This window comes from Gobio gobio, assembly GCF_949357685.1.
Source record: "Gobio gobio genome assembly, chromosome: 20".
NCBI classification, from domain to species: domain Eukaryota; kingdom Metazoa; phylum Chordata; class Actinopteri; order Cypriniformes; family Gobionidae; genus Gobio; species Gobio gobio.
In genome coordinates, this window is record NC_137113.1 from 21,312,435 (window position 1) to 21,329,898 (window position 17,464).

The window sequence follows — 17,464 nt, forward strand, 5'->3', positions numbered from 1 at the left end:
CTCTCATTTTTGGGCGACCCCCTCCCATTCATCCATCCTCTCCCTCTCCAGCGTGTCTATCCTGCTTGTTTTTCACCGCGCGGGTCTGCAAGTGGAACGCTCAGTCGCGCTGCTGTGATTGGAGGACTAAAACAGCGCGCTGCTGTGATTGGAGAATTGAATCAGGGCTCATCGCGTTACGCTCACGAGTGGAATGTTCCCTCACACCGAGGCACAACTACAGAGAAAAGAACGAAAGAAACCGGAGAAAAACGTCCACGAAAGCAGGAAAAAATATCACCAAAGAAAATCTCTATAAATCACGTTTTGAAGTAGACCTTCGTCACGAGTCATAAGTCCTAATTTGGAGGGATTTTGTATTAGCGGCTTCATCAATTGGTAAGTGGGAATTCCGGATATTTGCGTGATGATTTCCTTTCCGGTTGTGGAAGGGGAAAGTTTGTTTCTCTTGTCATGGTTTCGTTTTGCAAACGAGTAACTTAAGATACAATACAATCTTTGACAAAGGGTGTCTTATCTACAGCGTTTGCAAATGCGTCTTTTCTCCTTTATCTGCTATTTTCTTACTCCAGCCCATTTGCCATTTTATATATAATCATAAGGCAAACGTAAATGACAAATCTCTGTCTACGTCGTTGCTCCATATTGTTTATTGTATTTTTGTTTGGTGTTGCTTTGATAACATCTGTGTTTGGGTTTTGTTGTCAAGTCTCAACATGCATCGTGTAAAATCACGACTAAGTTAAGTTACCTGCTTGTTGTTGTGTAGCTCGGACTGGCATTTGTCAGAAACTTAGTTGAATTAAAAAGAGTGTGTCCTTTATTAGAGAGCTATGCTGTCCTGTCTTTACATTAACGATATATAAAGCTTATTTTTATGTCAAAGTGTCCATTTTCCAGAACTGTGGCTTCATTTCATTAACTTAATGACTACAACAACAATAAAAAAACAAACATAATATTTATTATGATTGTTGCCTTGACAACAATGATAATTACTATTGCTATTATATTTATGCAAACATTTGTGATTTTAAATGTCACAAATGAATTTTGATTGTTGTTTTGGGCTCTGGGGTTTTCCTCTGGATGTTTTTGGGTGCCATTTATCTATAGACCTGATATTAAAGGACCGATAAATGATTAAGTCGAATACTTTGAATATTGGTTAAACTGATTATCGACAAGCGATCATTATTACTCATTTGTGGCATTTTAGTTTTAAAGTAACACTTTTGTAAGACTGCTTGGATAAACGTTTCCACAAGTCAAATTTAACACCCTTAAATATGAGCTATTGTTCTCTTTTGCAATCTCTTGCAGCGTATTCTGAGTTGTTTTAGAGGGAGGTTTAGGATAAAGTGTAAATCTTTTTCCTTTTGGGGGGGGGGGGGGGGGTGATCTTGACCGTCCACACGAGAATAAACAGACCCATGATTAGTCCCAGGGGCAATTAAACACAGAGACAGAGATAAATCTCCTACGAGGAGAGAGGCAGTTCTATCCATATATCTTAATTTACCGTGGTATTGGTCTTTCAGATTTGTGGAGGGAAAAAGTGCAGAAAGCTCCAAATGAAAAACAGAGAACCTTAGAGAGGCCTGTGCTTGCTCTTGGCTCTTCTGAGAAGCCCTCTCTTTTTTTTAGCGGCAGTGTTTTCGGAAACACAAATAGACCTAATGCCTACAGTTTATTCTGCCTCTCTCTGTGTTGTCGTGAATATGAATAGTTGTTCAAGTAAACACAGGGCACTTTCTGCTACTTAATATCCTGAAATACCTTGATTGTGGAGATAGCATTGTGAACAGATGTGAGATAGCATGTTGGCAAGTGTGAATAATGTTAATTGAAGGCACTTTTCTAAATGGCGTCACCTTTTTCTGCATTGGGCTCGGGTGAGTCCTGTTGTGTGTCTGAATAAAGCTATATTTATTAGTTTAAAATAATAATAATAATTCATTAGTGAGAGTTTAGCTTCTGGTGTGAATCCTAATTTTCCATTTAGTTTAGTTTAAATAATGCCTCAATATATTTAGCAAGATGTTTTAGTAAACAAGAGGGAAAAAGCTTGTTAAGCAAATGCAATGTTGGCGTTAGATAAGACAACTCTCATTATTTGCTGTATAATTGCATGCATTGAATGTGTATGATTATTCAGTGCATGGGTTGTTTAAATACAGACGTATAGTCAGGACTACGTGCCCTGAAGCATAAGGCCAGCCCAGCCCTTGACACAGGAATTCACATTCACAATCTGTGGCAGATTTGTCTCATGCCTGTTGATTTTCACAAACCATTGGCAGCAATTTCTAGTCATTTGCATCATATTTTATAATCTGCTGTACTGGTGGAATGTTTGTATGTGCAAGATGTGGGCTCAAAAACAACGATGACCCCAGTAGCACCCCTCCCACCTCTTACAGCACACGAAACCTTCAGCAGTCTGAATTGCTCTTGCAGTCACAGGCCAGAAAAAAGGCCTGTGCTCTGCTTGCAACTAAAATAGAAAGCCTGGAGTGGGAGGGGAAGAGAGAAACAAATCTAATTTTCTCCCTAAGAGCCAGGCTTTCTTTATTTATATATCGTTATGGCTGTATTTAAAGGAGAAATGGTGGCCCGCTTCCTCCATGCATGACTCGCTCTTTATTTTTCAGCCTGTGGTCCTTCGTCTGGCCATAGAAGAGCCTCTCCTTGGAAAGGGGGGAGGAGAGAGAACGAGAACGAGAGGGAGGGAGAATGGAAAAGGGGGGAGAGAGAGCGAGTAAAAGAGTCAGGTTTCGGTCCCTGTGCGCTCTAAGCTGAATCAGACAAGAACCTTTCTTTAAGCAAAGCCGCTTTTAGTCTTGCATGCTCTGATTTGCTTAAAGGAATCATTTACCCCACAAAAAGGAAAATTCTGTCATCATTTACTCACCCTCATGTTATTCCCAAACCAGTAGGACTTGCTTTCTTCTGCAGAACAAAAATTAAGATATTTCTGTGCAAGAAGATAATTTAAAAACTTTCTTGCTTTTTTGTCCATATAATTAAAGTCAATAGGGTCCAAAACTACATGGACTCCCATTGACTTTCATTAAATGAACAAAAAACAAACAAAAGTAATTGTTAAGGTGAGAAAATGATGACTGAATTAACATTTTTGGATGAACTATCCCTTTAAGACTCAGTGAATGAAGTTGCATGCTTCATAGTTTTCTGTTGTGTGATTAGCCATGGTTGTAATAAGACTTGGTAGTGACAAACCAGAAGAGGACTAGTTTCACAGCCTTCAATTGCAGAATGAAATTGAGTCTGGGGAGATTTTATCACTTTCTGCAGTAACAGTCAGCCTGTTTATTTCCCTTTTTAGTGCATGGAAAGGTGGAGCGCACGTCCCCGCTTGGTAAATCTTTTCTCACTAAATGTTATCTTCAAATCTTAATGAATGCCAAATCTGCAAATGGCCTATACGCTGTTGGCAAGTGAAGAATGATTCTTTTGAGAAGCTTTGAGAAAGGACAGAAGTTGTTTCAGGTTGAAAAAAACAACAAAAACTTGTTTACTACTTTAAGGCAAAGCACATCTTTCATGCGTGCAGGTTGAGATGGTCATAAATTCTATTTGACGTATATGCTTTTAGAGAAAATGCACAGCAAAACTTGTATTTGCAAACCGCAACTAAATTGGCCTTTGTTCAGCATTTACACCCTCATGTTGACGTAGAGCTCTGTGTAATACCTTTTTCCATGTCACACTCTTTATCTGTCTCTGTATAGGAAATGCCATGTCTTTCAGGAGCGTTTTGTTGTGACCACACAGAACAATAGAGCAGAGTTGGTTGTGGTTAGCTGAACGTGCAAAGCACACACACGTCCATTTTTTGCTGTGCCGAGACCTCCCAATGTTTAGTGCTAGTCCTTTATACAAATCCGGTAGTCACTTATAAAGCTGGTCACTATGATCCCAGGGCTCAACGCTAAGGATTTGTTCTACTGGCCTGGTCAAATTTTTCACTGGCCCCCACCACAAAAAAAAGATACATAAATATGTAACCACAGGGATAGTTCACCCAAAAATGAAAATTATCCCATGATTTACTCCACCTCATATTTCCGATTGTATTTGTCTGAAAGATGAAAGTCATATACACCTATGGCTTGAGGGGGGTAATTTTCATTTTTGCTGAACTATCCCATTAATAAAAAAGGTTATGACACGAAAACTACTAGTCTAACTCATATAAATTTCAAATATTTTTAAAGACAAGTAAACAGTCAGTAATAAAATAAAAACAAATAATCTAACTATGAGCAATAGTATATACACACAAAACTTCTCAAACAGTGTGTGATTACCGAGTTTAGTTCTCTTTTGCTTCTTCTTGCGGTTGAATATTTAAATTGGCAAGGTTTAAAAACACATGAAAATATACATTTTTGTGACAATGCATCACATGCCATTCAGGCAAGTGACAGTTCCGTTAACTGTCCCAAGCGTTTTTGGGCCGTCCTTATGCAAGCCCTACTGGATCCTGTGTTGGTCATTTGAGCACATTTATAGTTCTTGCCATAATGCTTTTTAAAAATGTAAGGTTTATCTAAAATGTATTGCATGCTCTTCTTTGCATACTGTTTTGATTGTTTGAGTATTGGATCTTTTCCCTCTGCTTTGTATGGGTAGTTATATTGACATATGACATTTTATTATGGAAAGATCTTCCCAAACCATGCCGTCTGCATGCCGTTTGCAGCGCATTATGTCAGGTCTGAGATGTGTTTGGCATCTGCACAGAACCACACGACTATAAAGAGGGGCATTTCCAGAGTATGACTCTCTCAGTCTGAACTTTGCATGTGCTCATAGCACTGCTGAACCTGAACAAAACCCTCAATAAAAAACATTTAATTAGCACAGAGCCCTCCAGCAAGACAAGTCCAGCCTTCACAGTCAAAGAAAACAAGGTATCATTTCTGCAAGTATATAGGTTTAAATGGATATAGAACCCCAGGATTTGACACTAAGGATGCCCTTATGGCTAGTGTTCAGTGTTGGGAACGATTGAGGAACCAGTAAATTTTTCATGTGTTTCTATTTTTCTTAAATGTTTTGTGATGTGTGAAATTCTAATTGTTCAGTACTTATGTTTTGAATGTCACAACATGTTAGTCTTGAAAGCATTAGATAGAATGAGTTGGGGGAAAAAAATCCATAATATTTTCCAGCAAAAGTGACTTTTGTGTGAATTTGTTTCATATATTAAGGAATGGGCATGAGCATTGGAGTATTTGAACATGACAGCAACAATCGATCATGAAAACGATGAACGGTGTGACTTATTTTTGCTAATTAGTTACTGCAGCATTTTTGCCGGTACTTGAGATTTGATTGGTTAGTGCTAAGCCGTGGTCACACTGCAACGGTCAGGATAAGACGTCACTCTCTGAAGCGTCTTTTTTATATACATTCAAAATGTAAACAATATAAACAGTCTACTCGACTTTACTGCAAAAATATTGTTCTTTTAATTAGGCCTGTCGCGATTGGTCGATACAATCGACTGCGTCGACGCTGTAAATTAGTCGACGTCAATATTTTTAGTGGACTGGGTAAGTTGGGTACGATATTTAAAAATGTACCGTTACTTTAAAAATGACAGCACTCTAATTTGAGCAGTATTTCTTAATCTGCGTCAATGTGTGACCACAGGGGTCAGGACGTCACGTGTGTGTGAGCTCTGCTTCCACCGTTTACTAAACAATAGAAACAGAACAGTCAAATACGTGCAGCTCAGGAAAAAGAACGCAAAAGAAAAGTGCGGCGCGGGCGTGGCCGGGACGTGCTCGCGCGCGCTGCCGAACTCTGACCTGAAGAGTGCGCAGCCGCCTTTCACTCAGACAGATCGCAACGCCAGTTTCACGGATTATTGGGTTTGAATGGTAAAAAATATGTGAAAATGCACGTCCTGGCGAGTATTCGGGTAAACGCAGTCGGATATGTCTTTAGTGAACATATACAGAGTTGAATGACAAATCGGGTGTTACAAGAATTTGGTCCGTGCAGCTCTTAAAGGGCCGGACCTAATATTCTGTGTGAAGTAGGGCAGGGCAGGAACATACCGGCCAAGTGAGTTTTTAGGTTTTTTTAACCCTAAAACAATGATAAAACACTGAATGGTAAGTTCTGTCATATTATTCAATTACTTTTACTGTTTTTTGCTATGGTATTGATTCAGTATCGATATTGAGGTATTTTAGTCTGGTATCGTATCGAAGTCATAATTTTGGTATCGTAACAACACTATTCTATATAAAAAGTATTTGCTGATATTCTCTTTTTTATATTGATTTGCGATTGCAAATGAGTTGATAGATGAATCGATTAATCGATAAACTAGTCGATAGATTAATTTATATAAAAAAAGTCGTTAGTGGCAGCCCTACTTTTAATTCAGCCAAGAGGTCACGCTGTGATAAATCGATGTTCTACTGGTCACACATCATCACGTGATGCGAATTCGCAGCTCAGAGTTCACCATCAGCTTGCATTTCCAGTCTGACGCATTCGCTTGCGTTTGAATGGAAGTCAATGGAACGAAAAGTGCACTGTGATCGCCCCTTTAGACAGCATGCCGTCCAGACTGGAGAGCTAATGTGAAACTTTGGCTTTGAAAGCGTGCAGTGATGCCTTGAATCACTTTGGTAATACAAATACAGTAAAGTGCCAAGGTGTGTTGCGCCAATCTGCAATATACATAATATTATAATGAGAACAAAACAGAACACTGATGTTATAGAATGTTGTCAATCCGTTAATTTAGTTGCACATGTTTAAGCGTTGTTGTTACTGGAAGAGCGCATCCACAACTGGAGTTATACATTCAGACAAGCACATCAAGTTCACTGCCCATTTGCGTCCTTTTGTGCAGTTAAGTTTTAATTAATTTTGTTTTATATAGCAGATTCAAGGAGATAAAGCTAGCTGATGGTCTTAAACAGCACCGTGAGCTATAGCCTACATATTGTGTTTTCTGCTTCGGAGCCATAACCTAAATGAATGGAGAATGGCTGGGTGTAATTGAATGACTTCCTCCATAATAGGTCTCTGCTTTGTAGAGGAAATGAGTAAGAGTTCCTAAATGGTGAATATGAACAGATGTGTTACATGGTGGTCATCATCATCATCACTCAACTATTGTGAGCCCAGGGTTAATTATTGCCTTTCTCATTTATATTTTGCCAGTTGCACATCTTAATGGACTATTTTAATGTTTTAGCACAAACGGAGACATCTGGTGGTTGACTGATCGCATAGTTCACATAGTTCGCATTTAGGCGCGGTATGATTATTTGACCATTTTCAACGTTTTTTGGCTTTCTGCTCATTGGTAGTTTGAAATTGTGCTTGAAGCCTGTGGCTTTGACAGTAAACAAGTTTGCTGTCATCTCACAAAACTAAAGATCCTGACAGAAAAGCTTAGCTGTTGCTTTTCCACAAAGCTGAATCGTGACTGACTGCTCTTTTAGAACTTGTAAAATATCACTAACATTAAGGAATATCATAACCACAGTGCAAAAAGAATGAGTGGGTGCTTTGCAGGCACAGTTGAGCCCTCCCTCAAGGCATCTGTGTTCCCATCCACAGTGCCTCAGTGAACCACGCTAACCTTCTCATTTCATGGGCTTTAATTTCAATTAGCTATGGCTGATCGTTCGCTTTGATCGTATTAGTCTCCCCTCAGAGCCCCAATTGCTTTTTATACACCCTCGTGCTTTCCTGTTGGTTTTACTAAACCCTCTGGAATTAACAGCAGTGATGCCATCTTCATGTTTGATTTCCACTTCCTACAGCTGTCGCTCATCTTGCAGCTCTGCAACAAAACAGTGTCACAAATAACATGGAGATGTGCATAAGCAAGCCGCTCTGATTAAAAACGGCAAACTTCTTTCCTAAAGCTTAATTCTGTCGTTTTTGATGAGGCTTATTTCAAAGATCATCCCTAAAGCTTCAGATTTGGGAAGAAGTCAACATTCCAGGACTTGGGAAATAAGTTGTAATCCTCTTTCTCAGTGAGGGCAGTGAGGTCAACTCTTCCTGGCACCTGTGTGGATATGAACGTCTCGGGCTTGGTGACACTCTGTCTAAGAAGCATTTCTGCCTTGCGTTGGGCGCTAATCCACACAGTCTCAGTTCAGTTTAATCCTGGGATCTCCTTTGTGACATGTTTAGTGTTATTTAGTGACTTGCATGACTTGTTGAGTGAGAGCATGAACTTTCTTGACAACAAAAAATCTAAATTTGTTTTTGTCAATTTCCATTCAAGCTCCTGTGTTTTTGTTGGTTGTTGAGTTTGAAGCGCCCATATCACACCTTGTTCTACTGTATCAAACCTCACTTGCAAATATGTACTTTCAGTTTTCAAACTTTAGTCTAAACATGTAAATATGTGAAACTAATCTTAGGTTGCACAAGTGTGTTGTTTTCTTTTAAGTAGCAGTTTAAAGGTAATTTTTAAAACTTTGTAATCAATATTCATTTCAACACTTAGGGGGCTTTCACACTGGGCACTCTTGCTGCAGTCGGAGCCTGAGCGAGATCATTCCCAGTTTCCCAGACAGTGTTGGTATCTCACTCAACTTGATTCTATCGAACCCAGGTGCATTTGCATTCATCTTACGTCATCACAAACATGCACGACACACACTAGAAAACAGGACGCGGGTCAATATATTGTGTTTTTATTCATTTAGTGCTATTATGTGCAGCAGAGTGAATGAATCTTGGGTTTACTATATATATGTCACATGAAGGAGGCTTTCTGCTGCTTGCAAACAGACTCTTTTAATGAGACAGCGGATTGCAAGTCATTAATTTGTTGCTCTATTGCACTCACTCGCACTTGTATCCAAAGTAAATCATCCCCACTATCATCCCTTACATGTGTTTTGTTGAATTAATGACGTCGTCATCGGCTAAAATGCATGCACAGGTTACTTAACTTTCTGACATGCTTTTCACATTCACGCAAATCGCACCACAGTTCCAATCCAACTGAACTCAGACCATATTCTACAGGTAGTCTTGGGTTCGGTACCCTGGTGCACTCTCTGGTCCGCACGACCGCTTTCACATTTCCAATTTTTCATGCTTCAGTGTGAAAGCACCCTTCAAGAACAATTCATCCATGTATGTTTCATGACCTTCTAATGTTTAACACCTCCCCTCCACAATCGTAGGCAAGCTTGTATTCATTTTTGTCAATCCAGTCAACAACTGATGCATAGAACAAGTCCCCACCCTACATTGTTTTTTTTCTTTTTCAACCCAACATCAAGTAATGCTAAAAACGCAATAATGATCTCTTGCTAAGTTTTGATTTGGCAACTGTTGAAAGAAACAACTTTCCTCCTTTATCCAGAAGAGTCATGGTAGTTTGCTTTTTATCTCTGTAGTCACAAGTGCTGCTAAAACTCTTATGACTTATAAGATTGTTGTTTGATTGTGTTTTATGCAGTAGTGGCCTAATTGTCTAATGGTGTTATCTTATAAATATAATCTTTCCTCCTAGGGCCTATTTACACCTGGTCACTTCATGTGTTTACTCTGATCTGATAGTTATCCGATCATGAAAAACCAGATGTAAATGACCTCCGAAACTCTTTTTTAGACTTAAATCCGATCAGATGGTTGTTTGAGACCCATTCTGGACGAAACTGGACAAGTGTAAATGCATCTGGTTGGGAAAGTCACATGTAAATTTGACTCCTTCCAAAATGGTAAAAAAATTAAGTGTAAGACCATGTTAAAGCTGCAGTCTGTAACTTTTTGCTCTCTAGCGGTTAACTAACAGAACTGCATGCGTCTTGCGGAAGAACATTGCAGACGGAGCTACTTCTCTCTGTTTATGTCTATGGCGACTCACGCAGGGACTGTGCTCCTCCGCAGCGTTTTCTACCAGACCAGTCTGAAATAGTCCCAATATAAACACTTATTATAAGTGTACCATAATGATTCAGGGTTAGACAAAAACACGGTTTGGAAAATGGGTTCATGTTGTGTACACACAAAAACGTTACGGACAGCTTTAACCGGTAGCCAAATATGACAGTGCTACTGCAACACACATTGCCATAGATATGGCCCAGATGAGTAGCTTACGGTCTCTTCATCAAGCCGACATGCAAACTGATGCAAATGAAACTGAACCTTCAACATCGTATCCTGAAGCTCAACACACACACACACACACACACACACACACACACACACACACACACACACACACATACACACACACACACACACACATACATGTTTGGTTTTCATCTTTTATGGGGACTTTCCATAGGCGTAATGGTTTTTATACCGTACATACCGTATATTCTATCCCCCTACACTGCCCCTGCCCCTAAACCTAACCCTCACAGGAGACATTCTGCAATTTTACATTTTCAAAAAACATCACTTAGTCTGATTTATAAGATGTTTTCCTCATGGGGACCTAAAAATGTCCCCACAAGGATGAGGATTTCGGATATTGCTATCTTTGTGGGGACATTTTGTCCCCATAACGTGATGATTACCAGTCCACACACACACACACACAATATTGGATTAATTCTTTGCGGAGACTCATTTATGTGGCCAAGTGTAAATGTAACCGTTTTAACAAATCAGATAGCTATCAGATCGGTAAAAATACATTAAGTGCAGGTGTAAACAGGCTCTTAGTTTTTCACTAGATTGTATAATCATCCTTTTTTTGCTCTCCATGTCTCTTTAGGTACTACAAAGGTTTTTCACAGGAGTTTGTGGCTTTACCTTGAGATACAGCTCCAGACAGACACTCATGAGTACCCCGGATCATCATGTATTGCCACAATTGCTACCCTGTGAGGTAAGAACCTGCTGCTTCCTGTTGCAGATTGTAGTATGATGCTCTCGTTTACTTTATATACTTTTTCTCTTTTGTAATTCAGGGTCTGTCGTATTTCAAATAAGCCTTTGTGAAATTAAACTGCCGGTAAATTGTTGGAGCGCTCGGCTCTGTTACCGGAGTATCACCTCTTTTTCAAAGACTCACTCCAGAGCCAACTACAGTTGACTGCTGCAGTTTTTCTTTACATCCTCCACCTTTGGCTGTATTTTCGTAGGGAGAGAAGGAGCGTACAACAATCTTGATTACTGAAGCCCAGAGATTAACCCTTAACCCCATCCCTGCGACAGAGACAGACCTACACAATCAGCGGGTTTCCTGTCTCATAATTATTGGCGCTTGATTGGTCTGTCAGAGACCAGATTCACCCTGCAGCACCTTCACCGTTCCCCCCGCATTAATGACCCACGACATATGAGAACCGTGTTTACATGCTGAACTCCATACCGCCACATCGACTGGATCACTGTTGGGATTTTCTCAGGTACTTAAGGGCTTTACTTTTGATTAGACTGTAGTGCGAGTTTAGATGTCGCTCTGAGGCATGGGTCAATCATTCTGTGATGTAGTGAGTCGCATGGACCTGGGATGTTTACATGGGGCTGCTGGGATGGATGGCTGGAGGGAGGGGCTGTTCCACTCAATTGCAGCCACATGTTTGCAAAGGATGTGGAGCTGAACGAGGCCGTGTGATCTGCCAGACTTTAAACAGGGCCTTCGCCTGTGGGCAGCTCTAAAGTTTTCCAGCGCGTTCCTCCAGCCTCTTCGTTACTGTGGTTTCTGGGCAAACACACTGCCCTGTTGCCGTACAATTTCGCATTCATAAACTGCACTCGCACTGCCTGAGATTCCCGTACAATTGCTCAGACAAATCTGTTCTTGTACTGACTTACATTAACACACAGACCACACACATACAACTAAGTTACATTGAGATGGGGCATGGAATATTTCTCATATGCTGGTGAATATTTGCAGAAAGCAGAAGCAGGAAAACTTTCAAACATGCACATGAAGCATAATGGAAAGTGACATTGTCAACTAACTCTGGTTTTTGTTTGTAATAATTTGACCACCTGTTTTATGTGGTCTGTTTTGACCTGTTTATATATGTCAGTAAAAAATATCCCATTCAATTTACTGTGAAAATATAAACAGGATTACTGTATATTTTACAACTCATAGCTATACATTTCATTTAGGGATATAATGTTAATATACCAACTTTAACTACCAAAATATGCCTTTTACCTTTAAATGTACTGATAACCATGACAATAATAATACAGGTGGCACAATAGAAAGCCACATAATGAAACGGTTCTTTGTAAGCAGCCTGTCCATAAAACATGATTCAATCTCGTATATAGACAGTGAACAGGTTCGTACATACATGTGTGTACATTTTAGATGAAGCTAAGCTACAATCTAGACCAGTCAGTGCAACTTCACAAAACTTAAATGGACTGGCATGAATTCAGTTAGACTAAATGCTTTACATTTTAAAAAGACAAATTATTGTTTTATTCCGACTAAAATCGAACTTTTAAAGAGAATGTAAACAAACTGATTGTTGGATCTGGGATCAAAGTGTCCAGATGTCACTCTTTAACTGAAGAACAAAGGCTTTTAGTGCCCTTCCTGCTGCTGTAATTAGGTAAACTCAATATGAAGTTGTAAAATGACAGACATTTAGTAGCTTAACAGATTGGCCTATTTATGTTGCAGTGGTTTGGAAAACATTGGAGAGGTGCATTGACTTAAAGACGTAGTTCATCCAAAAAATTGAAATTCTGTCTTCATTTCGTACCAAACCTTTATGACTTTCTTTCCTCTCTGGACACAAAAGAATATCCTGAAGATTCTATACAATGAAAGTCAATGGGGTCATTGTTGTTTTGTACCCCACTGACTTTCATTGTATGACCAAAAACTGTTGAAACTTCTTTTGTCACAGAATAAAGTACGCCATACAGGTTTTAAACAACATGAGCTGAGTTAATGATAACAGAATTTTCCTTTGTGGTTGTGATATCACTCTAAAAGCATGGAGTGTTCTTAAAAATTGTTGAGCACATGAACCGTCCGAGAAGCCTCAGGCTGACGTTTTCCGCTTATACCAAGCTCCCTATATGGGGCAGGGAGAAAGCTTGCCACAGAAGATAAAAACCTCTTTATCATCCCACAGTGATGGAATTTGTGAGCAGGTAATGGAAAATACAGCACCTCTTTCCTTTTTGTGTCATGCCCCAATGGCTTTTGAGAAACAACAACTCAAAACGTGGCGCTTGAAAACAACCATAACGCCACGAGATAAGAAAAAATATCTACAGAAGTTCCATAGTATGTCTCTCCAATCTATGTGGATAAGAAAAAAAAAATAGCATCCTTTTAAACACCTTGTGGCAGACATCTTGATTTGTAAGCTCATGCAGGAACAGACATTCTGGCAGCACGAGCTCTGCAGAGTGTGAAAGCGATCTGTTTGATACAGAGGAAACTCCTGCCGCAGCCATTAAGCGTCCTGCCTAGAGAATTGGAGACATCTGAGACCCCTGCATGAAGTGCACTTTTATGCTTTGCTCATCAGGGCAACGTCCTTCAGCTCAAAACAACTTGCACTTAGTGTTTTTTGGGGAAGGGGGCAATGTCACATTCAGTTGCCTGCTTGATGACATGTGTTTCTATACACAGTGGGACTAGCCACTTAGTAAAATGGATTTTGTTCTCCGTGTCCAAAAGGAATTGGCTTGCACAGGTCCGCACTGTGGTCTGTGATCTGTCAGACAGGATTTCACACTCATAAGACGTGTAGATTAGGGAACTCAGGTGACCATCCCTGGGTAGAGAACACAACTTTCTGAATCAAAAATCATAGAGAGGAAAAAAATAGATGGAGAAAAATTGAGTCCTAAGAGATGTCCACATGCTTGTGGCTCTTCTAGCCCCACAAGTCTTTTCAGTTTGGAAATATATTCAGTGTTTTTGCTACAGAAGTTTTAAGATCTTACAATAATGCTATTTCATAGTCATTGACTAATAGAAAAGTGTAGTAATAGTAATCGAGTCTTTATAGCCACATGACTGGGCCAGAGACAGATAGAGATACACTACTATTTCAAAAGCTTGGGTCAGTAAGAATTTTTCTTTTTTTACTCCATTTCTTATTATTATTATCAATTTTGAAAACAGTTCAACTTTGATGCTGCTTTTGAAAATGCTTTTATGTTTTCAAAAGTGACAGTAAAGACATATTCTTTTAAAATCTAACTGACCCCATATTTTGTATGGTAGTGTAACAATATAATGCAGGACAGTGCACAGAGTTCCGTTCTGTCTAATTTCCAGCAGAGCTGATCAGTGGTTGTTGAACTGAGCATGGGCTTACTTGTGTGTTGTCCAGAACTGGACCACCCTACCATATGTCTCAGTGACGTGAAGTCCTCTCTGGAGAGCTAGGCTACATTTGGTTGTGGAATGTGCTGGAGCGTGTGCATCTGCTTAAACAAAGCCTTATTTTCAGCTCAATGTTGTAATTACAGACTAGAATGAATCTAGCCGTCTTGTGAACCCACAGCAGCCTCTGCGCAAGTTTCCCAGGATCTGCCCAGGGCTTATAAGTCCAAACAAAGAGTGTTTACAGCTGTAAATCTGAGCCACCATTAACACAACATCTCTCTTACTCATTTACTTACTTTTAGAAAAGTGTGCCTTCCGTGTGAGGAAATCTTTGTAAAATGACATTGTGTTGGAATGAGATGCTAGCATCAGCAGGGTCCTCACTGGTGTTGAAGTGAGACTAGAGAAATGGGACTCTCTGGAAGCGGTCAGTCTCAGCGCAGCTTGTAGTATAGTACTTGTCTAGACATATGGATCGATGGGAGTTGGACTTGCTCTCTTTTTCCTATGAAGAGGAAAAGTGGATTGTGATTTTGTTACATTTGTGTACTGGAAAAGAAACCCATCAAATCCATGTTCTCCTGTTTTAATAAGTTGTAGCAATGTTATATTGTATGTTAAATTAAGTTAAAGTATTTTTCTGTAAAAAAAAAATACATTGTATATTTATGAGGATTTTGCTGTTACTATAAAATGTTTAAAAAAAAAGAGTGTGCAAACTTTAGACTGGTAGTGTATGTCAGCCAACATGAATAGATATACCTATAGTTCCGTTTCATCCAGACACACAGTAGTAAAAACTGGTAAATGGAGCACAGGAGGACCCGCGGTACATTAATATTGGCATCCACGTGGGTGATTGGTAGAGCAACATGACCTTAATAGACTATGCACACCATCATCAGAGTGTTCTTGAACCCACGACTGTCTGGATAGAGCCCTGCGTCTGTTGCCACAAACCTCCGCCCTCGTTTCCTTCCTTTCAACTTTCTACACTTTCCACTCGATTTCTATTTTGTAGATGTACCCACAAAAAGATAAATTTTTACCCTCCTGCACTTGTTTGGTATCAAGTCAGATACAGTCAGTTGTACATCTAAATATACATCTTATATCCCAATAATAACCCCCTTTTATATTTCCATTAGAGGGTTGTGTCTCTTGAGGGTTGTTCAACATCCAATAAGCCACAGATACAAACCAAAGTCGGGCTGTAGGTGTGGAGAGAAACTAAAGGCAGGCTGTGAGAGGGCTGTGCTGGTAGCAGAGCGTGACTGAGATATTGGAAGAGCTGCAGCCAGCAGGGAATAAAAGATAGAGGAGGGCAGAGAGGGGGAGGAGGAGGAGGACAGGAGAGAAGAAGTGCAGCAGGAGGTTTGGAAGGGGAGGACTCTGCAGGAACGTTTCAGTATTCTTATGGTAATCCAGCCTTGGATGAGCCTCAGAAGCAGCCAAGCAAACAATGAGAGTGGAGCCAGGAAGTCTGCTCTCCCTGCTGGCCGGCGTGACTTGAGAGGCAGGCGAGGCGCAGGGCTGCCTGCAAGGAGGGGCCCCCAGGAGGGGCCAGGGAAACGCATGCCAGCACACATATCCACATACCACATTCACTCAATCTACAAGTTAGAGAGCATGGTTGCCGTTAGTGAAAAGCATGTTTGTGTTGTTGTTGTTTGCATGTGTGGGACTTGTTTTTCTGAAGACTGTATAGAAATGGATGCATTTCAGTACTGTCATTATTACTAGCACCGATTTGGTGATGTACTTTTGCCAATGCTTTTAAGAGATTCTCATTACATATGCGCTATAAATCGGTACCATATTGGTTATCTGCTGATATTAGAGGTGTTTTTTTCGCTATTGGTTACTCATTTCACCATTTAGATTACTTTTACCATCATCGAATGCTCCTTTGATAACGTTAAATCATGTTAATAAAGTTATAATATAAATATAGTATTTATATTATAGTCAATTATAGTTATACTTAATATATAATAATTATATATTATATTAATTATAGTAAGTAGAGTTAATTAATCGTTTGTAGTGAATTTTAAAAAAAAAAATTATGTACCGGTAAATGGTCTATATTTAAAAATAAAGTTACACCATGTGTACATCGGACACGAGTGGCGCAAAGCCCAAGGTATACGCAACATAAAGTAAATTAATAAATAAATGTTTCCATCCCAGAACAAATGAGGTTATGGTAGGGCCATGACAATTCAGAAACATGGTTGACCAATCACAACACACTGATCTAGCCGACTAATCAGAGCACACTGCACTTTTTGGAAGGAGGGGCTTCATACATAGAGACAGGACAAAACAGCATTACTGACAGACTGGGAAGAGAGGTGCTGCAACAATGTAAAATATGGGAAAAGTAAGGTTTTTTTTCATTTTTTTCATTTAATGATGTCTAAATTCACTTCATTTAATCATTCAGCATTTAAACTTGATTTGAATTTTTAGTGTTTTAAATTAAAGTATGAAATAATATAGGATTGTTATATCAGCCATTTAAAAATGTATAAACCATAACATGAAAATAGTCTAATATCTGTGCATTCCTAATATCCGTTCTTTTCGTATTTTAGTTTTTTTCTGTCCTTTTGCTCTGTGGTTTTTGATGTAAGGATCTGGTTTTGAACGCAATTCTTCAGTGTGCATGATCTCGGGTGATCCCTTTAGTTGTTCATCTCACCTGCCTTTCCAAAACCTGTCTGAAAGGGGATGTTTGGCGTCTTGCGGATGTCCTTTTATGCTATGAAATGGACTTAGCTGAAAAAACAAAGATATTCAAAGGTCCCGTCAAAGCAGTATTATCTTCAGGGAAACAAGTGACACAGCTCGCTCTGTTCTTCCTCAGATTTCTGTCTCCACAGTGACTTCCCTTTCAAGCATCATATGATTGACGACTGTGGGAATGCCTTCCCAGAAACCACACGCCATGCCTCAGTGATTTGCTATAAGGTGTGGTCATTCTATATGGTGGCTACAGTTGCTTTACCTTTACCCCCATCTCTGGTCTTTCATCCATTCAAAGGAAATTAATGAGGCACTTTCCTCTGAGAGAATGCTCAGTGAGACTATAAATTATGCAATTTAGCTGCACAACTCTATGGCATATTTGCCTTCTGATTTAATAGT

At 39.6% G+C, this 17,464-nt stretch overlaps 1 protein-coding gene across 3 annotated transcripts in view; it reads left to right on the forward strand.

Annotated features, from left to right (window-relative positions):
• The first annotated feature begins 102 nt into the window (after positions 1 to 102).
• The window catches only part of bmpr1ab (bone morphogenetic protein receptor, type IAb), a 38,955-nt gene continuing 21,593 nt past the window's right edge, over positions 103 to 17,464 (forward strand). The window contains exons 1-3 of one of the 3 annotated variants that reach the window (XM_079801002.1): positions 204 to 378; positions 8,525 to 8,632; positions 10,760 to 10,873. The gene's annotated coding sequence lies outside the window, so the exon portion shown is untranslated. Of the gene's footprint in view, positions 379 to 8,524; positions 8,633 to 10,759; positions 10,874 to 17,464 lie in introns of all 3 variants that reach the window. The other 2 variants (XM_079801001.1, XM_079801003.1) reach the window with 2 other exon arrangements.